At 42.5% G+C, this 23835-nt stretch overlaps 1 protein-coding gene across 5 annotated transcripts in view; it reads left to right on the top strand.

Moving 5' to 3' along the window:
• The window catches only part of NTN1 (netrin 1), a 129349-nt gene that overhangs the window by 53237 nt on the left and 52277 nt on the right, over positions 1–23835 (top strand). The gene's annotated exons all lie outside the window — the stretch shown is intronic.

Genomic DNA, 23835 nt, shown 5'->3' with positions numbered 1-23835 from the left:
CTGGAGGTTTCCGACTGTTAACATTGTGGTTCAGGCTGCACGTTCTCTTCCACACAAGATGATTGCAGTAGTGGAGTTTGTGGTAGGCTGGAGCTACTGCTTTGCACTGGCATCACTTAACCTCTTTGTGGGTAAGTAGTCTGCAAACAAGAAGCATGAGAAAAGTGTCCCTGGGTAAGAAACATGCCAAATTGCAGACAAACAGATGTATAAGTTTTGGCGCTTTATAGTTGATGCAGGCAGGGAAGTGGAGAACTCAACCGAATTAGCTTTCCTTCCTGTGGTTTTGTTTGTTGGCGCTGGAGTGGGCACCTAGTGGCTTGGTGGAAATGCACACAAGCAGCAAAGGGTTTATTCAGAGCTGCACAGGACGTCCCCTTCTCCTCCAGTCCCCATGCTCCCTTCCAAACCTCTCTGAGCAAATTTTGAGGGTGCACAGCGGACTGCAGAGGAGAAGGTGAAGTTATGTTGTACAGGCAGAAGTCTTCTGCATGAGTGGAACAGCAATGCTGGCTTTGAGGATTAGGCTGGCTTCAGGTACTTGGTGCAACTGAGCTGGTGGCAGGTAGAGGAGATGCTAGGGAGAGGGTTTGGCAAAACAAAGGGTTGGTAGGTGGTTTGATGGGCTGCAGTTCATTGGTAGAACATTTGCAAAAGATCCTTGGTCCAACCCATGGCATCTCCAGGAAGGGTTGAGAAAGATCCCTGTCTGAAATCCTGGATAACGATTGCCAATATTAGTGTCAATAACACTGTGCTAGATGATCCAGTGGCAGTTTCCCAAGTTTCTGTGTTTCAAGTCTAATTGTTGCTGTAAATATGAGCCAAGACATGGAAAGTATGTATTTTATGTTCATATGTTAGGTCTGAATATATTGCAGCTGGCTGAGTTTCAGGCCTGACTTTTATGTTTTCGGTTATGGGTCCCCCCACCCTGACTCTGCATTCATTTTCTTTGGGTCTCCTGTGAAATTACTCTCAAACTATGCAAAGTTCATACTGAATGTTTTCTTTGAAGGGTCCTGCCCATTTTTATCTTTTAATAATTCTTTCTTTGTGGCAAAATCTACTTTGCTATTAGGGGTTTAATTTCTTCATACTGTGCAACACTGTTCACAGGTGACTGAAACAACATGCAGATTTATGCTAGCAGTTTTTAACATTATTTTGGTGATGTGCTCCTTTGCAATTGATCTAATCAAGCTTTCCCTCCTGCCTCAACCAAACATGAACATACAAGCAGACCTCTTCCATCTCTGTAATACGCAGATCTTTTGCTCTCTTTGTAACTCCACATGGCCTTTACCACTTGTAGCTGAGGCTTGGCAAGACTTCTAGGAGAATTAATGAGCGGCTGGGAAAGAATAAAATATTATGGACCGTATCAAATGCTTTCCTGCTGGTGCATGCTGCAGGAGCCCAGGATAGGCAGAGTCCCCAGAGCCTAAGTTGGCTTTACACAACGATCCCTCCCATGCGCCAGAATTTTTTTAATAAAAAAACATTGTGGTTTACTCTTCACTGTCACAATGTTGAAGTCTGGCATGGGCTTCACCACAGCACTTGCAGTAACTCTGAGCATGAGGAAGGAAACGAATATAATTTACTGAGTGCTAACAAAGAGTAAAGAGATGGCAGTACACATTGTATTTCCTAAGGGCCCAGTCGTTTGTAAACACAGCTCAAATGCATTTGAACACCAGACTGTGACAAAGAAGAAGATAGTTATGGGATGAATCTAAAGAGACATATTATCCAGAGCAGAAAATGGAGAGTTTTAAATCATTCCATGCGCTACCCAAGTGTGTTTGTTATACAGTGGTACCTCAGGTTACATACGCTTCAGGTTACATACGCTTCAGGTTACAGACTCTGTTAACCCAGAAATAGTGCTTCAGGTTAAGAACTTTGCTTCAGGATGAGAACAGAAATTGTGCTCCAGCGGTGTGGCAGCAGCAGCAGGCCCCATTAGTTAAAGTGGTGCGTCAGGTTAAGAACAGTTTCAGGTTAAGAACGGACCTCCGGAATAAATTAAGTACTTAACCCAAGGTACCACTGAACAGAGCAGAATATTAGTTTTGTCCAGGTTTGGCTCTGCTGTTAGGCAGAGTGAGGCAGCTGCCTTAGCCAACAGATACCAGTGTGTGTTGAGCAGTGATAGTAGTCTGTCGCCTCAGGTGGATTCCCCTCCATTGGAGGACAGAGCTATGCATGCTGTGCAGTCAACCCTCAGCTCCCTGAACTAGCTTGCTGTCCTCAGGTGCTGTGAAAGGTCCTGGCCCCATCTTGGGCTGGCCTCATATTTATCTATATCACTGAAATATCACCATGGCCTCTGGGCATAGGAGCCAACTCCTAGGGGCCATAGGGGCTTTGGACCCCACAATAAAATAAAAAGGGAGGGGGATATATTGTTAATGCCTGTGTAAATAGCACAGAATTATGGTAAACTGTGTTTTTGAAATGCATTCACTGGTAATAAGTGTGGAGAAGTGAATGTTTCCTTATTCTGCATATTAATTTGGTACATCTCTTAACCAAATGCAGCCATACTTTATATACACAGTGATTATTTTTTTAAGTATAATGTCAGACCAGACAACCTGAAATTTGCTCTGAGTATGAAATAAGGTTTCCGAATAAGTGTGCTCTAACCGCTGGTGTTTGAAGTCGTGTGCACATAATGTTAAGGTAAAGGGACCCAAAATGGGCAACCAAAATGGTCAAAGGCCTGGAAACGATGCCTTATGAGGAACGGCTAAGGGAGCTGGGCATGTTTAGGCTGGAGAAGAGGAGGTTAAGGGGTGATATGATAGCCATGTTCAAATATATAAAAGGATGTCACATAGAGGAGGGAGAAAGGTTGTTTTCTGCTGCTCCAGAGAAGCAGACACAGAGCAATGGATCCAAACTACAAGAAAGAAGATTCCACCTAAACATTAGGAAGAACTTCCTGACAGTAAGAGCTGTTCGACAGTGGAATTTGCTGCCAAGGAGTGTGGTGGAGTCTCCTTCTTTGGAGGTCTTTAAGCAGAGGCTTGACAACCATATGTCAGGAGTGCTCTGATGGTGTTTCCTGCTTGGCAGGGGGTTGGACTCGATGGCCCTTGTGGTTTCTTCCAACTCTATGATTCTATGACCCCTGACCATTAGGTCCAGTTGTGACTGACTCTGGGGTTGTGGTGCTCATCTCGCTTTATTGGCCAAGTGAGCCGGCATACAGCTTCCGGGTCATGTGGCCAGCATGGCTAAGCCGCTTCTGGTGAATCAGAGCAGCACATAGAAATGCTGTTTACCTTCCTGCCGGAGCGGTACCTATTTATCTACTTGCACTTTGATGTGCTTCTGAACTGCTAGGTTGGCAGGAGCTGGGGCCGAGCAACGGGAGCTCACCCCATCACGGGGATTCGAACCACCGACCTTCTGATCGGCAAGCCCAAGAGGCTCAGTGGTTTAGACCACAGAGCCACCCGTGTCCCTGCACATAATTTTAGCTACAAACAGTATCCATCTTGTAGTTTCTATTGCTGTTTGATTGGTTTTCCCTCAAACCAGCTTCCATTTGATTTGAAAATGTAAAGCATATCCACTTCACAGTTAAGCTGAGGTGTGTATATTTGAGACAGCCATTGCACATGCACAGATCACAGCTTCGTGACTAGGATTTTGGGAGTGGGGGTGGGGACTGCAGTCACTGGAAAACCAAACAAGTAAAGTGCATTGGGTGAAGATATCCTCACTCCTACATGTGCAGCTGGGGAGTGTGGGAAATACCTTGCTCCATTTTAAGATGCTAATATATACAAAGTGAGATGAGAGTCCTCCCTCAGGAAAAGGACAATACAATCAAAGAAGCTGATTTGAGACTTGTTGGTGGTTTTTGGCTTTAGAAAAGTTCTGTTTGCTTGACAAAATCCCAGCCCCATTTTGTTTCTTCATGAAACATGTAATCCGGCCCTAAGATTTTACCCATGCTCAAGTCATCTCCAGTGCTGCCTGTGGGAGTAGCTGGTGGTATATCATCTCCCCCATCCCCTTGACACATTGGCTTGCACTCCAGTTCAGCACATTGGGATGCAGAAGTGGCACATTTCCTTCTATTTACAATTTCCTATATTGTTCAAGGTAATTCATAAGTTCTTCAGCTAACCTCCGTAAATATGAATCTGCATTTTCCCCTATTCCATTCGGATAATGTTAGAAGTGTGGGTTCTGAGGCTGGAGTAGCTACCCTAGTGTTAAATGGACCCCCTTGCTCAAAGTGTAGCATTTATACTTCTTCAAATGAGCAAGAACTAGATAGGTGTAACAGTTTTCAAGCAGGTATCTAAGGCTGAGGTGCCACTACTATATTTTTTATAGCACCAATAACTGCATGTACCTCCGAGTACAAAAGTATACTCCTTTCCTGAGGAGCTTATAATCTCACAAACTGTTTTAGAAACTCATGAATTTTGGTAATATATATATTACCTTCTCTCCCAATTGAGAGAGAATATTCTCAAGATACTGAACTGTGTGCCCAACCGATACAAAATTCTGCACATGTGTGGGGCTTAAATGAGATATGTGCAAAGTTGTTCAACTCTGCTAAATACCGAAGCCCCAAAGTTGGATCTGCTTGTGAAATTCTCAATATGAGCATTTTCCCTTTGCTTTCTGTTCTAGGGCCCCTTGCATGTCCCAGAAGCATTTATTAACCAAACATCTTTAAGTGATTTTGTGCTTAAAGTGGCGTAAGGACAAATACTGACGTCTCTGCAGAGTACAACTTTCTTTACACATGGAGGGTGTAGGGAAATGCCAGAGAATTAGGAAGATGACTTGGCCTGTGTAAAAGCCCTGGCACAGCAGATCAGTTAAAAACAAGTCAGATGCTGGCAGGTTTCTGCTTGCACCAGCCCCTTCAGGTCAAATGTGAATTCCAGGAGATTCCCACTTGCCCCCCTTAAGATCTAGCTCCTTGGTTTATTGTGTATTGTTGTTGAAAACAGTCCTCCTGTTTGTGTAAAGAAATTCTAACTGGGTTTGTGGTTGGGAAGGAATGCACTGAACCAGGAGTTGTTTTGAGGTCAGAAAGCCTTTCGCAGACAATCGATGTTATTAAAAACATCCACACGGCGGGGAAAGAAAACCCCTCTCCCTCCCACAGTTCAGGAAATGATTTGTCAGTGTATCTCCCCAGCAAAAACAAACAAACAAATAACAATTAGATAATTTTTAAAAAAGTTATTACATGGGGGATGACAATATTTATTAAACCAGATAATTGGAACCGAGTGAAACTTAGAATGTTTTGCCATGAAAAGTGCTTGATGGACTCTTGCACCAGAGCTTTGCGAGCGCTATAATAATTTGCAACACCAAGTTGAGATATTATGTATGGTGATGCTTAAAGGATATTACACTGCAAAGCTGCCAGTGGTGGAGAGTGTGTCCTTTTTAGAATCTGGGCTGCCCTGGGAGCTTCTGTGGGGCCCTGTTTTATGTTACGGGGCCCCATCACTTCACTTGGAACTGCTGCAGCATTACAGAATACTGGTGGCATTGTGCAGAACTTGTTCTGCTCATGCTTGCGAGGAGTTGCTGTGTAGGTGGTCTTATGCCTTTTCTCTGTCAGGGAGATTCTGTCTGGCTGCTTGTGGCACAGTTCCAACCCATACAGCCCACCAGAGAAAATGCAGGAGTGAGGGAGACAGATGCTCTCCCACAACTTCCCTGGCAGTACTTTGATCTGCAGAGTTCTTCCGTCCAGTCTCCACTTGGCTGAACTTCATGACGAGAATCACTGTTGCTGAAAAGTCTATGCATATATTGCACAGTGTGACTTTCAAGCAATTTCTACAGAAGAGAATAAAAAAAAATAGCCTTTTAAACAAAAAAGGGAGAGGAGAATCATATTGGTTCTGACACCCTGCTTATATGGTTGGCATCCTCTGTTCTTGCCCATGCCAGCATTTTGAACTAACTTGGAGTTAACAATCTGCAAGGCAGAGGAGAGAGTCACTCTCCTTGTTTGTTTGCATCAACCTACATTGATGATGTTTCTCTTGACTTTTTAAGTTGTTTAACTAAATATTATAACTGCATCTTTAGGTTAGCTTCTCCCCAGTAACATGAGCACTGCAGAGAATATTTCATAATCGTTGAGAGAAACTTGGATCCTTCATAAACTACAGACTAAATGATGCAATGACGCCACGTTGCCATAATCCCTCCCTTAGCACTGCATGTAACACTTGAGGCTGAGGCTTTGATTTCTGAGTCCTTATGTGAACTAGGTTGGTCTGAGATTCCCACTAAGATCCATTGTTTGACTTGCTCTATGCAAGTCAATGACCCGCAGTCCCAATTACTCATCAGTTATCATTGGATGGTTTTGAATTCTTACTTACTTAAGTAACTTACTACTTAATATATTTCTTATTTTAATTTAATTATTAAATATTTTAAATGATTAAATACTGAAATATTTTTTCTTAATTTACACCCATTGTCTTAATAATTATAATAATATGCCTTTTTATTTTACTTATCCTTTTTGTCAAAGACTGGAGTGATGATGAATATGGGGCCTGCAACAAAATGTTGCAGTGGATTCCCCCATAAAGCTCTTAGGACTGTCATCCAAATAACGACCTCAAGATAAATTACTTGATTTTAGACACTTAATGTATATTTTCTAGTAATTTAATCTGCATAACTTTAAATTAGGCTAAAATAATGTAACAAGTTAATTTTAGTCCAATGTATATTTTATTCATCTTTATAGTTAAGAAAAAGAATTCCTTCCTTTCCTTTCCCTCCACAAATAAGAAAAGTCTTTATTGCCTTATTCTGTCCAGATAGTGGCAGCATAAATGGGAGTAGAGTTTATGGGAATGGTTTTAGGATCTATAATGGTGAACTGCTGGGGGTTTCTGCTCACCTACTTTTCTGGAGTTCTTGACAAATGCAGCCAGATGGGCGGGGTGTAAACAATACATTATTATTATTATTATTATTATTATTATTATTATTATTATTATTATCATCATAATAATATACCCCCCGTTTCATTTATTATATATACTTTAAAGCTTATTACAGGTTTAACAAATATACAAAATTAAAGATTTCTGTAGGTGTAATCCTACATTTCTGGGGAGGGCATCCCACATAGGCCATAGGACAGTGGTTCTCAAACTTAAGTTTCCAAGGAGCACTTGAAAATTCCTGAGTGTCTTGGGAGGACCACTTAATGATTTTTCTGCCTGTTGAAGCAACTGGATTACACTGTGCTAGATGCTGTATGGTTTTTGATTGTATTTTTGTTTGCTTCCTTTATTTCTTATATATACAATATATTTCTTTGCATTAGAATTTGAATTCCATAGAAACACTTCTTAGGGCAGGGGATTTGAAACATGTTGCTGTTGTTTCTTGTGAAAAAGTATGTTTATATATTTGTGTATTCATTTATTTAGAGAACTGACATCCCACCCTACAAAAAGGTTTTTTCAGAGCAGCTTTGCAAAATATAAAAATAAAATATAACCTATTAGAGTGCAATCAGTATCAGACTAATAACAGACAAAAGCAGAAGAAAACTAAGCCAAAGAACTAAATTTGTTAAATTTGTTAAACGGCATGGGAATACAAAAGGGGTTTTTGCCTGGCCCTGAAATGATAACAAATTGTAAGTGAATTCTCCCTTAATAGCTGAGGAGGTCCTATTTTCCAATCTACCCGGTACCTCATTTCAGATTACAGGGTGTCCTGAAGAGGGCCCCCAAGGAGAACTTGAAGGCAGGCAGGTTTTCTTCAAAGAGCCTATGGGAGAGTTGCCAGAATTGGTGATTCATGGAAAAATTGCTACAGATTTCTAGACGACATAATACTGATAATTCTCCTTACAGTATTGTTAAGATATAGAGTGACTGCACAGTTATAAGTACTAAAATTGTTACTGTTATTGCTGCCTTTGTTCTTTCAATTCTTCCCCTCCAAGAACATGCAAGCTCAAGGGTCATTGCACCTGACACTCCAGAGCTTAAACAGATATCCTTAGTATCTGCTGTTCCTAGCCTGTTCTGCTTCGTGTGTTAGGGAAAGCTCAGAATTTCCCTGGTTTACATGGGAAAACAAAGCTTCTCTTGAGCACCTTCCACATCCTTCTGCGTTGCTTAAGCTGCCCTGAGGGGAAACATAAGTGATGGAGCTAATTGCCTGCAATAAACTAATTAAATGACTCTGATATAAATCTTTTTTGGCACACTTGGGACTCCAGTAGCCATGCCATCGTGAAGCAAGCGGGTCTTTCTCCATGCTTATCCCTCCTTCCACCTCAGTTTGTCAGCATTAATTATCTAAACCTGCTCTTTTCACTGCCTGCCTTTCTTGTGCTTTTTCTCTATGCCTGGCACTTGTTTGTTGTTGACAGGGAATCGGGAATCCAGGATTATAGACATGGGGCTGAAGGTGTTACAGCCAATCATAACAGGCTTGCAGAGTTCAAAACTCTGACAAGAGCACCAACTTTAAGCATTCCACTGCTTTGAGATACTGCATGTTTTAATGCAAAGAGATATTAGCATTTAAACAATCAAAGGATATGAACCACTTTAAATGCTTTTCACAAAAGCATGGAAGATTAAATATATCCACGTGCAATTTAGCTCATTCCTGCCACCCCAAGGTTGCATAAGCTATACACTGAATCACATGCACACCATGCATCTTGTTCCCAATTTGCTCATTTTATTTTTATACCAGAATGTTACAGGTGGGTAGCAGGACCAAACAAAGAACCATATGTCTGTCAGAGGTGCTTGCACAGTTGATTCTAGTAAAACAGCTCCAGATGGCTCAAGCGAGTGAGCAAGCGAGTCTAAAAACAGCAGTAGCAACAGGTCACTAGTTAGGTTGACCTTGGGGGTAAAATTGCTTAGCTTGTTTGAAACTAGTTGTGTAGGCACTTGCTTTGAAAGTTATCAACATTCAAGGGAATATTTCCTGGTTATTCTCCTTACTATGTCACACTCTTCTGCACCTGTTTATCTAAAGAGATTATAAGCCATGTTTGCCAAGTGAAGGACTTGTACCAGCTGTTAAAGAGGTACCTTAATTGGGGCATGCACCAATGGATTGTCTGCCACTTCCACAGTCCTGCTGGCCAGGATATAAGGGGGGCCCAGTTTTTCAGCATATGCTGTTGTACCAACTCCAGGCTGACACAGCACAGGGGCCTGGACTGTGCCCCTCTCCAGGAACAGGCCCTGCTTTGGATCTAGCAAATCCATCACTGCCAGGGTCTGCCCCTGCTACCCAAACATTTCATTTTGCCACCTGATATCAGCTACTGCCGACAGGAACACCACCAGTAATCACATGTGCTCCATTGCACTTTTTGGCAGGAGAAATGGAGGCTTCTTTGTTGGCAGAGCCTACCACCATCACCACCAGAACCCCACAGAGTCCAACAAGGGGTACCTCCACCAAACCCCCACCAGTAATGTGTACCAGAAGTTAGGAGTTATCTGCACATTTTGGTATGGTGTCAAAAGGCAGCTCTGTTGCATGATTTCTTCCTGCTTTCCCCCCATCCCATTTATGGGAGACTCTATATATGGTCTCTGACAATTGGAATATTACTTTGTAAGGGTCCCTGCATATATTCCATTTTTAGTTGAACACATTAAGATGTTTTAAGAGTACATCCAAAGTGTAACTGTGTCAAACAGATGTGTCATGCAGGTACACAGGTCAGGGAGCTGGGATGGGCTGTATCTCTCTGTTGATGGAATATTCAGTGCTGAACTCAGGTCTTATTCAGAGTAATAATGTGTGGTATGGTCCCCGCACTCCCGCATCCATACACTTCAGTCAGCAAGTATCTTCTCAAAACATTCACACAGTATATTGACTGCACCAGTCATACTGCATCTTCTTTCCTAATGGACAGTACAGTGCGTGGTTGGGGCAGAACAGGGTTGCTTTGCTGTTTTCATGGGACAACCATGGCTGGTACTATGTTGCTGGAGCTACCAGTGCCCAGTGGCAGAGCAAAATGTTCCCTTTTAAATCTCTCCTTGAAATCATATATCTTTTCTAATATAGTGATTACATTTTCTGATTGCTCTATTCAAATGTATTCAGAACTTTTAACCAACTTCTTTGTTAAGTGAACAAGAAGGTGTGTGTGTATTCCTCAACTAAACTGATGTTTTGGTAATTTTGGTTTCATGAAGCAGCAATCCTTTTTCTAAATCTTACTCACCTTTGGTACAGGGTGAACACTGGTGTAAATCCCTAAAGGAGCAAAAGGCAGGTAAATGCCCAATACAGGGGTAGCCAACACGTGTAAGATGTTGCTGGACTACAGCCTCCATCACCCCGACCATTGGCCATATTGGTTGGGGTTGATGGGAGTTGGAGTCCAAAACATCTGGAAGGCACCATATTGGCTACCCCTGGCCTAACAAAAGCTTGCTTGCAGTTCAGAGCAGCTAAGATCAGAGTGCTGATGTCCAGAAAAGAGAAAGTGCAAGCTCCCTTGTTACAGGGGAGCAATGGGGCTGAAGTGGACACAGTGGGATGGGTACTGGATATGTACACAGCAATCACCTGCTTCAAAGATGCCTTGGTAATTCTAGAAATGATTTGGTGAGCTTTTATCATTGTTTCAGTTCAAGGAAGTGCAATCCCTGGTATTTCCAGGTAGGGTTGGAAGAGACTTCTATCTGAAATCCTGGAGAGCTGCTACTAGTCAGTGTAGAAAATACTAAGCTAGTTGGACCAACATTCTGATTCACTAAAAAGCAGCTTCTTATGCCCCTATGTTTATGTTCAGAGGCAATATGCACTACATGCCAGTTGCTGGGCACAAAAGTAGGGAAGAGCTCTTGCCTGCATGCCCTGTTTGTGGGCTTCGTGAAGGCATTTAGTTGTCTGGGAGAAGCAAGGTGCTGAATTTGATGGAATTTTGGCCTAATCCAGCAGGAGTGGTTTTATGTTCCAGCTTATGTGTGTTGTGTTTTTAGTTTTGCCTTGGCCAAGTTTAAAGATGCTTTCGACATGCAGATACTGTCATCAGTTTCAGTGTCCACTAAAGCCCTTAGTCTGGATCAGTAAATGCTGGACTTGCTTTGGATTTTGTTTTTGTTTTTTGCCATAAGGGTATGCTGCAACCCCAGAATTTGCTCTGGACTATGATTTAGTGCTTCGTAAAACAGTCTACCTCAGTCCAAAGCACTTAGGAGGCTGCTAGATGTTGTATTTCTTTTTATTGCTATAACTGTTGCCCAATTTGGTATAAATGGATGAAATGTGTAGGCATAATAGGCCCTCCTTCTATTAGGAGAAAGTCTTAAGGGAGGGGGCCATTTATCTCTACTTTCTGCTTTTCAAGCCTTTCCCTCCCTCTAGATAAGAGTACTCTGTTGATGCTTAGAGGCACCTGAGTTGAGGGCTCTCCCACTCCTTGCCTTAGGCCGCAGCCTTGTAATATATTGCAGAAGCAATGCTGATGTGAGATGAAAAGGAAAAGGTCTAATGGGTTTCCTTGGGGAGGAGGTGCAGAGTGGGGGGAGCAGGAGGGAGTTGGCAAGCAAAGGACTTAATGGGGGCAGGAGTGGAGGGTTGGTGAGGTCCAGGGAGTAGGGGTTGGTGAGGTGGGAGGGGTGGCAGGGGTGGCGAAGTAAGCAGAGGTGCAACTTCTAGTAATAATAGAATGACTTAAGGCAGACTTAGCTGATAAATAATACAGGAAATATACCGTATCACTTTGGATAAACTAAGGTTTGTGCATGCATGTGAAAAATTCACACACAAACACACACTAAGAATTTAATAATGTAAAGTAGACTACGGCTGAATAAAATCACTTGAGACAGACTAAATAAAACAGATTACCCAACTTACATCAACTCTTCAGACCAGAACTATTCAAAGGGGAAAAGCGGGGGTCCACTGACTCTAATAAGAACAAGCTAACAATGGAAGATTTAAATGTGAAGAAAAGAACTATAGGATTTAAAAAGAAAGGGTGGGCAAAGGGAGGGACTGGGCTGGACGTAAGGAAAAGAAAAGTCTCACTCCAATTGCTCCACTAGAACTCTTTTAATAGCATTCTTCTTTCTCAGAGACAGAACTTGTGAAAGAGCCAGAAGTGCATAGAACCAAGGCTGTTTATTTACCTCAGCATCCCTGCCCCAAAGCAGGGGGGGTTGGAGAGTCCAGGTAAAATAATTCCCTCGGATGACAAGCTTTGCCTGTCAGCCACCATGGAGCTTTCTCTCCCCTTTCACCCCATGCTAGATACATTAATAGAATTAGGGAACATGAGTAACTTGGGTACATTACATTAAATGAGCGTACTCTGAATAGAACTTATTTGGATACAATCCTTTAGTTTCATGTTTAGCAGACACTTGTTTGTAGCATTGTTCTGATACCCGAATCACCAAGACATCACAAAATGCTTTAGGGGATCCTTGCTTTGGTTTGGGGCACCTTATACAGATCCTGCTTCACTTTGGATAAACTTAGAACTCCTGCACTTCAGCTTGGGATTCATCTGCCGCATACTTCTCATAAATACTATCTGATCAAGATAGTATTGGCCGTAGCTAGTATGATTTTGGCAATATCTTGCAGAGGAAAATCAGTGAGGAAAATATAGAGCAAACTGGTCAGCAAGAGAACAACATTGGCAAGTAGTTTTTAGTAGTGTCACCTGGTCCATTACTGAGGGTGTAAGTTCCTTATAGGGTTCAAAGATTTTCTAAGTTTTAGACAACAGTATTCATAGACACAGAAAGGGTGGTCCAGACAATTTCACTGTGGTATGTAAAAGCACAGTAAGTATTCAAGAGACAGAAAAGAAATATAGAGCAGTGCCCTCCATGACACTGTTTTGCTCAGAGAGCAACATCCTTGGACACTTCCATGTAAAGCCTTAAAGCTGCTTTGCTTGCTGTTTTCCCTTTTCTCCTTCTCTTGAAATAATTTTGAAACTGTACTACCAACAAATACTACACACTCAGAAGCCAGGAGGCAAATTAAAATAAGTTTGAATTTATTTAATCATGGTTTCTGAAATTTTATTGGATCTATAACCACACAGAGTTTAGAAGCATTGCATATTTTATATTTTCTCCAAGTTTAAATTTACAATTCAAAAATTCAAAAGCAATTTATAAACCAGGTTATCATGCCTGCAAATGACCTATGTTTCTTATATTATAACATGAGTCCAATGTTGACCCTGGGACTGCCGCTTCCTGCAGTGGGAAAAAAAATGCCCATTGCTTATTAATACCTGTGAAATCATTTCCTGTAAATGTAGAAACTTATCATAGTGTAGAACTGTGAGTGGCACTTTATTGAAAAGAAGAGAGTCAGAAAAACAGCCAGAATGCCTTAGCACACACCAGGTGGTGACCTCGGTGCTGAACATGTTGCCTGTCGCTGGCTGATGTGGCTTTAGTGAAACATCCAAACAGCTGTGAGGTGTTTGCCCTGACCCAAGACTTGCCCTGACACCTCCCTGTAATGCTTTTCATATCCTAGGCAAGTTGGTGATAACTCTGGCCAGGGTGTCAGTCAAAGAAGCCATTGGGTCTCCTTCTCCCTTAGATCTCTCCTAGATAAAGCCCCTGGGCATAAACTGGCTGTGTTTGCTGAAGGGTCAGCCAGCCCCTGTTCACAAAAGAGTGCTCTGTCAACAATCCTCAAGGGGCGCTAGCATATCTGAGCAAACAAGCTCTTCACACCTGTTTAATGTTTTGAAAGCAAAGCCTTGGCCTGACAAGCTGCATCCAAGGCTGATTCCTTTTTGAAGATAGCAAACAAAAGGAAGGAAAGGGAGGACTGCTGATTTTAACACCCTGTGTTTCAGAATTGACTCTGGCAACACAGAGACTTTCCCTTTGCATCCATTCATGTTGACTTTCCGTGGTGCTATTCCAGGGTGTGGCCTTGGCCTACGTCTTGCAGGTCGTTAGCTGACTGATCTTTTCTTGTTTGGATATGCTAGCGCTGGACTGAGGGATATGGTGAAGCATATATCGCAGCCCCACAATTCTCTCATTATTCACTGCACTCCCAATTTACTTTCATAAGTAGAACTATGAGACTGGGCGCCTTTTCTTAGCTTACCAATTAAATTCCATATGCCAGACGTGCAGTTCTTCTGCTCCTCATGCTGTATTGGCTTCTAGAATTTGTGAATTATCTTCACAGATGTGAAGCAGTGACCTTAGGTAAGGAACTCTCACAAATGTAAGGATAGCAATACAGATTTGGCTTAAAGAGTTGCGGTGGTGCTGTTTTAATAAAAACATTGCTTTCGTTGATTTAAACTTAACAACACGACAAATATTATCAATAGCCAAAACAAGTAGCAACATACATGTAGATCAGCACGTCAATCAGAAAAAAAGTGGCAGAGCCCATTACAATACAACAGTGATATTGAAAGTTGGTGCAGAATGTCACAGGTGTGAGAAATATACCATCTTCAATGTGGAATGTGTTGCTGAGGATTGATGGGCCACTGCATTCCTGTGAATAAAGCTAATAAAAGGGAGCTACACCATGTCCATCTGATGATCATCCTGTGTGTTGCTGTAATACGGAATGAAAAAGAAAGAATTAAAAATAGCCTTTCCTTTTATATATGAGGGATACATTTCATTCACAAAATGGTAAATTGTTTATTTAGATCATTTAATTTTGTTAACTGCTTTGAGGTTTGTTCTTACAATCAAATGGTTATATACATTTTATTAAACAAAATAAATTTTGAATCAAACCTCCCTTCCTTCAATATATCAAAAGGGGGCTATTTTTGCAATCCTGACAATGTACAGATTTTAAGGCAATGCATTTTAAGTGACGGAAAACTCAGACATGCAATTAAAAATCTTTTAAAAACCCTGTCATTCTAGCATCACATGTATAACACGTAAGCTATTCTTATTCTGATTTCAGCTTCATTGCCTGAAATGTGTTCAGCTTTATACTACCTGGGTTAATAAATTTGTCTCCTGGGGAAAAAACCACAACCCTCTTCAAAAACACTTCTCTACCAAAATCATACCTGTATGTTTTTTCCTGCTGTGAAAATAGTAGCTTGGGGAGCAATTTTCACTGAGCATGGAATAAAGAATTAACTCCTCCCTCAACATTATGCTTTTGAACCTCACAAATTGCTGGCAAATTTGACCCACAAACACTCCTGCCATGTTCCTCATCAACTTTGGCACCCATTTTCCTTTCCTTTCCTTTCCTTTCCTTTTCTTTCCTTTTTTGAAGGAAATTCAGAATCTTCCGCCGGCGGTTTATTCTTCACTGTTTCACTCACTTTTTACTTTCTGTGAATTTTAAAACCTCTGCTTCTTTTTCTAACTAATAGGAAGAAGAGTTTTCCCCATTCTTTATTCTGATATTTCTATTTTTACACATTTCCCAAATATTATAGATGCATAGAAATATATTCTAAAATATAAATATATTTTTTAAAAAATATCTATCATCTATCTATCTATCTATCTATCTATCTATCTATCTATCTATCAGCAATTCTCTTCTCTCTAGGTAGAACACAGCCAGTTCTTTCAGCCATTTATTATCTCCAGTTGTCTTTGTTGCCTTGCATAGTAATACCAAAACTAAAAAGGGGTATAGATGTATTGTCTTGTTTGTAGCACCTTCCCCTCACATGTTGCTTTTATTGGATTCTCTTTCTAGCTTTTTTTTTTTTTTTAAGATTATGAATCTACAAGGATTTGCTGGGATGTAGTTTACTGGACAACAGTAAGAGCCACATCCATTATTTGGCCAACTTACTTGCCTTCAGCTCTCCCCACTATTGGAAAGGCTGTGGCCTTTGGGCTGAAAAAGGTTCCCCACTCCTTCCCCATACTAACTAATCTTATAACATCAAGTATACAACACAAGGGACGTGGGTGGCACTGTGGGTTAAAGCACAGAGCCTAGCGCTTGCCGATCAGAGGGTTGGCGGTTCTAATCCCCACAACGGGGTGAGTTCCCGTTGCTTGGTCCCTGATCCTGCCAACCTAGCAGTTCGAAAGCACGTCAAAGTGCAAGTAGATAAATAGGTACCACTCCAGCGGGAAGGTAAACCGCGTTTCCGTGCACTGCTCTGGTTTGCCAGAAGCGGCTTAGTCATGCTGCCCACATGACCCGGAAGCTGTACGCCAGCTCCCTCGGCCAATAAAGCGAGATGAGCGCCGCAACCCCAGAGTCATCTGCGACTGGACCTAATGGTCAGGGGTCCCTTTACCTTTACCTTTTACACAAACACAAATACATATGCACACTTGCACTGGCCCGTCTCTAGCTCACTATTGGCTGCACTGACTGGCTATGGCTATGCAGGGTTTCAGACAGATAATTCCTCCCAGCCCTACTGAACCAGATGCTCCACCACTAAGCCTCAACCCTTCCCCAGACTGGTTTTAAAACAGTCACAGATATTTTTCAAAGCTTCATGAACTCAGTTAAAGAAATAAACAAACGAAGTGTGCATTTTAACATTCTGAATTTTTCAAATTTGGATGAAGAATATTGACAAATGCAAACATTTCAGAATTCATTCAGGCCTGCCCCGCTTAGTGAGAGTCCAGATCCCACCCAGTTACTCCTTCCTTTCTCATATGATCTCTTGGGGGTTCTTAGTGTCCCAATGAACCTTTAGCATCCTGTTAGAAAACTCTATCAAGGTTGACGTGCTCAGTGGCATCCAGCGCCTCTTGCATGGGGTAGGGAGTAGGCATGTGGAAAAACACAAAAGTTAAGCTTAGAGGAGTTACCACAGCAAACTCAACGGCTGGTCCTTTTTCTCTGATAATCAGCCACACTAGATGTCTGTGGAAAAGCATGAAACCCACATAATGGTTCTCATTGTTCAATATCCTGCCTGGCTCCTGAGACCCCCGCCCCATGCACACACTTTCACAGCAGGAGAATCAGCCACTGAATGATCCTTATCCTGGGCAAACAAATCATCTCCCACCCCCTGCTCCCAAGCTCCACCTTGGAAACTGGAGATCAAGCGTATTTTGGCCAAGTTGTACTACGGCAGCACAAACACTTGGTTTTGCTCTGTTGGGCAGAAACAAGCAGCTTGACCTGCCAACTGTTCCCTGGAGCCAGCTCTACATCTGAGGAAAAACCAGTGCTTCCCAAGAGCTGCAATCTGTCAAGCCTCTGTTAGCATGTCTGGCACATCAAGAGGCTGAGCTGAGGTTTGTAATTCATTGGCATCAGGAGGAGGACCCAGTAAGTGCTCCCAAAGAGCTCACACTGTGTTCTGTTTCCCTAGCACGAGTCAGGAGACCAGGAAGAGGGAAAGTTAGGGTTTTGCCAAGCTGACTGTGTGAAAAAGTCAGTTCTGGTGTGTTAGTGGCCATATTTTGAGTCCCTACCCCCCCCCCCAAGGCTGCAGATTCATCTATAATGGCACAATGTTACACGTCAGGTGAAGTTGCCAGTTCCCTCTCCTGGAAGCTGTTGTAACACCCATTCATTGGCAATACTTAACCACTGTACTTGGAATGAAGTGACATTTCTGCATTTACAGGGACCTGATTTTTGAGCTACATGCAGATTACATCTTAGTATTCCATGCTCATTAAACTGCAGTAATTGTGGACCACAGACCCAATCTTACATGTTTAGTTTGCTCACCTATATGAATTGGTTATTAGTAGATATCAAAGTGTGCCGGCAGGTTATCTCCACATATAGAATACAGTTGTACCTTGGAAGTCGAATGGAATCCATTCCTGAAGTCTGTTTGACTTCCAAAGCTATTGACTTCCAAATCGTGACCTCTGCAGCTCCTGCAGCCAATCGGAAGCCACGGAAGCCCCATCGGATGTTCAGCTTCCAAAAAAAAAGTTCGAAAACTGGATCAGTCACTTCTGGGTTTTGATTGTTTGGGAGCCAAAATGTCAGAGTTCCAGAGTGTTCAACAACCAAGCTACAACTGTATAGTTTGAGCTTGAATCCCAACAAGATGGAGGCTCTGTGGATGAGTGGTTTTCAGGTCTGTGTCAGTTGGCTGTTCTGAACAAGGTTGCACTCCATCTGAAGGAGCAGATACATCACTTGTGGGTATTCCTATACATCTTTGTCACTGGAATGATATATTTGTCACTGGAGGCCCAAGCTAGGTGTGCTTTCTGACATCTTCAGCAGGTGTGACAACTTCAACCATTCCTTGATCAGGATAGCTTGACTAGGGTAGTCCAGGCATTGGTAATCCCCATATTTTTGTGATTGGAAGTTGTTTTAAACTGTTTTTTTAAAAAATAATATATTTCACTGTTGTGATCTGCCCTGGGACCTTTGAGTGAAGGGCAGGTAATAAATAAACAAATAATATTGAATTGTTCTGTGTGATGCTTTCCTTAATGGCTGGTCCAGAAGCTGCAGCTGATGAAAACCTTTGCAGCAAGGTTGCTAAATTAATGGATGATTGGCCTATTAATAAATGCCTATTATCCATGTTGGGATGCGGGTGGCGCTGTGGGTAAAACCTCAGTGCCTAGGACTTGCCGACCGTATGGTCGGCGGTTCGAATCCCCGCAGCGGGGTGAGCTCCCGTCTATCGGTCCCAGCTCCTGCCCACCTAGCAGTTCAAAAGCACCCCCAAGTGCAAGTAGATAAATAGGTCCACTTTATAGTGGGAAGGTAAACGGCGTTTCCGTGTGCTGCGCTGGTGCTGGTTCGCCAGAGCAGCTTCGTCACGCTGGCCACGTAACCCGGACGTGTCCCTGGACAGTGCTGGCCCCCGGCCTCTTAAGTGAGATGGGCGCACAACCCTAGAGTCGGATACGACTGGCCCGTACGGGCAGGGGTACCTTTACCTTTACCTATTATCCATGTTGGCTATATGGATACTCAAGGCAATATGGCTTCTTCATGCGCCTCCTCAATGAGAGGTCTGAAGGGTAGCAACAGGGTAATGGGCCATTTCTGCAGTGGCTCCACCATTTGTGGAATGATGGCCAGTCACCATCAGGTGCAGGACAAAAACTTTCCTGTATAACAAGGCCTTTGGCCTTTAACTATCTGTGGCCTTTTATAAGTGGATGGAATGTTTTTAATGTTTTGGTTCTAATGTGTCTATATGGGTGTTGTTTGCTTTTATGTAAGTTGCTTTAGGTTGCCTTGAGAGCAAGAGAAAGGGACAGCTGTCACTGTCACCTACATGCCTTGACCGTAGGCTTCCTGGAAGCATCTGGTTGACCATTCTTGGAAACAGGATGCTGGAGTTGGTAGATTTCTGGTCTAATCCAGGAAGGACCTCTTTTATGTTGCTTAACATCTTCATATTGAAACCACGGCAGCAGCTGTAACATTTCAAGCTCGGGGCTAAGGTGTGACCTTAAGAGTGAGATCAAAAATGAAAAAGCTCATAGCTCCCAAACTGTAGTCATTGCCCAGCCATTGGCTCACCCTGTGAGTCACTTCTATCCAGACTGGATTTGCAACATCCCATGGATAATGTGGTTCCTTTTCCAAGGTCTTATCCAAAGCTAAATAACGTGAAAAGAGAACTGATTTTAATCTTACATAAAAAGAGCCTGTTGGATCAGGTCAATGGTCCATCTAATCCAGCTTCCTGTTTTCACAGTGGCCAACCAGATGCCTGTGGGAAACCTGCTAGCAGGAGTTCAGCACAAAAACACTCATTCCTCCTGTGATTTCCAACAACTGGTATACAGAGGCACACTGCCTCTGAGAATGGAGTTGGAGCATGGCCATCATGCCTAGAAGCCATTGATAGCCTTATCCTTCATGAATTTGCCCCATCATTTTTAAAAGACACTCTAGTTATTGACCATCACTGACTACTGTAAGTGCTGGTGCCGGGCTATTTTGCGCCTTAGGCAAGACTAACTACTTGCACACCCCCCACCCCCCAAATTGCTAACTTGAATTTTCAAAAAACGGATGTCTTGCAGAAAAAAGAAAAGCGAAAACCTTGAAACTGTGAAATTTATTTTAAATTGCAAGAATAAGTAATAAAACAATCATTGATTATTTTTCTCGTATACAGAAGACAATGTTTTAGCACACAGGTCGTTTTGAATAATCTTGTGAATTGTGATGTTAAAATTTAAGTCTCTTAAAAGTTTCAATTTCAGGCACATCAATATCTCACTTTGTGTGCTGTGGCCTTTGCAAATTTTGTCACCAATTCCTTCTGGTCAAGTGGTGATGCTTGGGCATGTTCAGCTAATATAGCTGCCAAGTCAACTAGTCTCTTTCACAGTATTGCTGAGCATTAAAAGATTGCATCTGAGAAAAGCCTGCTGGAGTAAGATCACATTTGCTGCTCAGATAATAAAAGTGGGCAGGGAATATATAGCATTTCATGTATCTCTCTTGGCTGTTCCAGATTTGGTCCCCACGACCTCCAATGGTGAGGGGAACCAGAGAAAGGCTGCAGAGGTTGGTTGAAGTGCATAACTCCAAGGCACAAAGGGGAGAATTATTTTTTAATACGTCTATAAAAATGTGCGTAAAAGAATAGGTAGAAACAAATAATTCGGAAATAAGGTGATGAGAATCACAATCAAAAAAAGGTCTTCCTCTCATTATGAAATACAAAGATTTGGAAATTCTAAAAAAGAAAGTTTGATAGCATCAGCATGTGAGATTAACAAGAACAACCAGCAACAAATCTAGAATATAAAAGCCTTGAGAATATTTGGGAAGCAGGTAGAAGTTGTGTGCAGAGAGGTTCAGTTTTGCCTGCAGCCAGAGAAAGCTGCAGCAAAGATCTTAACCAGATAAGACTGTGATTGTACAGACAAATAGCTTAAACGGACAAATTGTTCCCAAGTGGATTCCAATTGAGTGCTAAAAAAACATTTTGCAAGCCCTTAGGCATTTATTTCTAGCTGGACATGCTGCTCTTCGCTTCCCCAACTAAAATAGAGATTTAATGCATTAACCTTGCATCAGGCTTGGCATCTGTATTATCTATAAGCCTAATTTGCATGAAATGCTAAGCCAAACCATGGTTTAGTGCAAGCCAATTTGTCACTTGCAGGAGTGAACATCACAAAGTCTGTGTACCTCTCCCAGGTCCTCCTGTTGTTGTGCTATCAAGGTCTAAGACATGGTTTGGCTTAGTATCACGTCCAAGCCTTGGCACGTCGTTTATCTCCCCTAGACAAACCACAAGGAGTTAAAAGAAAACAAAAGAAACCCACCCCCAACAATCTTGGCTCATATTGGACACAACCCTAAGCCAAGCTATGGTTTATCCCTGGGTAGCAAGGTAGTAGCAGAACTATAGGAGTGCAGGAACAGCCCATGTGCCCAGCTATGTAAGCAAGCAAGCATTTTTAGCAATATAATTGAGTGGAAAACTGTGGGAGGGGAAAGTGTCAAGCAACGCCAATCTCTAATTTGCTGCTTCAAATACCCACTTCAAAAAACTCTATTTTCTTAACCCCTCCATATCCACCCTCCACATTTAAATGTGCAAAAAGCCCCTTGGCTTAGGAAGAAAATATCTTGTCGGATGCCACCCTGAGACTAATTTCTAATTGTTACATTTGTAAATCAGTATGTCTGCATTTGAACATCCAGAAAATGGGTGGGGTGACTATATTGGGGAAGGGGCAGTATAGGAGGCAATCTTTACTGACAGGTGGGATATCTAGCCCTTGCAGAAAAGTTAAGAGAGCTGGAACATCCTCACCAATCCCCAAATCTGGACATGGAACTGCAGTGGTTGTGCATGAGCTCTTCTCTCATCATTCTGGAAATATGCTGGGGCTTAGAGGAATAGGGGATTTTTGCTGGCTGAGTGGGAAGTGTAGTGCAGCTTGATTCTTACCCAGCCAACAGGGGGAGCTGCCATGTGTTTTTGCTGCCCTTGCTCCCTTTAAAAGTGAAGGAAGCCTGATCACTGCCTTCTGGCACATTGTCTAAATAAGACCCTATTCCCCTCTCCCCTAAGGTTGCTTTGGGGCATTGCTTAGTTCCTAAAGTCACCAGAAGGACAAGGAAAGGATTTGCCTGACTTTCTGTAAACCTAATCACTATCCCTTTCAGCTAATCCATTTCATTCAGAGTAAGCATCTGATTTCCAGTGTGTACATACATTCTCCAGTTACCTGTTTCGTGGCAAGGGAAGGCAGCAAATGTGTTTTGTTTGTTTTTTTAAAAAGTGATGCTGTCTTTTAATTGCATTTTCCTGTTTGCTAAAATATTGCAAAAGAGAAAGTAGATCTTTAAAGAAAAAAGAATTGGCCAGCACCACCAACAAAGTGGACCCAAAAGAAAATAAGGCTTTCGCCAATGGGAGAGAAGCCAGTCTAATCTGTTACAGGAATCATGAAGTATGGGGAAGGAGGCTCTTGTGAGACTTTCTCATTTCAAAACACAAAGCTATACAATTTATAGAAGACATCTGAAGGTAGCCCTGTATAGGGAAGTTTTTAATGTTGGATGTTTTGTTATGTTTTTAATAGCTGTTGGAAGCTGCCCAGAGTGGCTGGGACAATCCAGTCGGCAGAGTATATTATTATTATTGTTGTTATTATTATTATTACACTTGTGAGATGTAGACTCACCACCCCAAAGCAAGCTGCTCCACTCTTCTGGAATTGTTCCCCCCCCCCAACTCCTGTGGGTTCCCTGTGTTCCCTTGAACAAAATGGAACAGCTACAGAAGCAGTTGTCCAGCAGCAGCATGTTTACCAGAGCCATCAGAATTCAGCAGCTAAGGAGGAAAGCCATAATTGCATCACGTCCGGCCTTCCAAGGGAATGGTACATGGGAGCGATAGGATGTAACTCTGCTCCTCCTGGGCCTCTTCCAGCCTTTACTCTTTAGTTGTTTTTCTTTTTTATTAAATGTGCCAATGGCATTCATTCTCTTTTTTTGGGAGTTACTGTAATGGTAAGAGTATTTCTTAGCAAGTCCAATTCTTCCACGGGGCATCATAAAGCACAGCAGGCTAACAAGCATAATTGCCAATGAGTGCTGGCTGGAGGCCAGGCCAACCCAGCGGCAGGATTTTCAGAAGCTGGGCATTCAGGGACAGGGTGAAGACAATGGTTTCTAATCCATCCATCTCCACTCCTAATGAAATTAGAGCCTGTATGAGCTGCCATTCCAATGGTGCCAGCATGGTTTGCAGGGCCTGGTTTCTGCATACAGGTGCACGGTGAAGGCAGGAAATAAGCAGCTACAAGAGTGTCTGCTTTGGATCTAAAGCAGCTAGGATGTGTTGCAATGTGTGGTACAGGACAATGGTGGCAGAACCCCAGACACAACAAAACCCCTGCGAGTTGGCACAGTAGAGCAGCTTCCCAGTGATTACTTGAGCGATAAGGAAGCAGAAAACTTGCTGCATTCCAAACCCTAACCCAGGATTAGAAATAGGAGAGGAGGCAAGATGCAGACAGCTTTTCTGCCAGGCTGGATACTTTATACTGTTTTATGAGTGCTTTGTGTATGCGGTTTAGATATTTTCTAAGATGGAGCGTGCATCTATAGGCAGGAATTCAATCACCATGGCTGGGGAAGGAAACCTGTGGCCTTCCTGATGTTGCTGGATTATAACTCCCTGCAACCAGCATTGCTGATGGTCAGGGATGATAGGTGCTGTTGTCCGGCAGAACCTGGGCCCCCACAAGTTCCCCAACTATGGACAAAAACCAAGCAGGCAGGGCAAGAATGGATGACACCAGAGCTTGCGTGAGAGAAGGTGAAGTTCTCCTCTTGCTGTTACTTCTGTTACTTTCTTGTGGGCAGAATAGAACAACAAACTTTGGCTACAGCTTTTTACTACAGTGT

This window comes from Podarcis cretensis (genome assembly GCF_951804945.1).
Source record: "Podarcis cretensis genome assembly, chromosome: 2".
NCBI classification, from domain to species: domain Eukaryota; kingdom Metazoa; phylum Chordata; class Lepidosauria; order Squamata; family Lacertidae; genus Podarcis; species Podarcis cretensis.
Note: the sequence above shows the minus strand (reverse complement) of the source record. Positions and strands in the feature narration are given on the sequence as shown.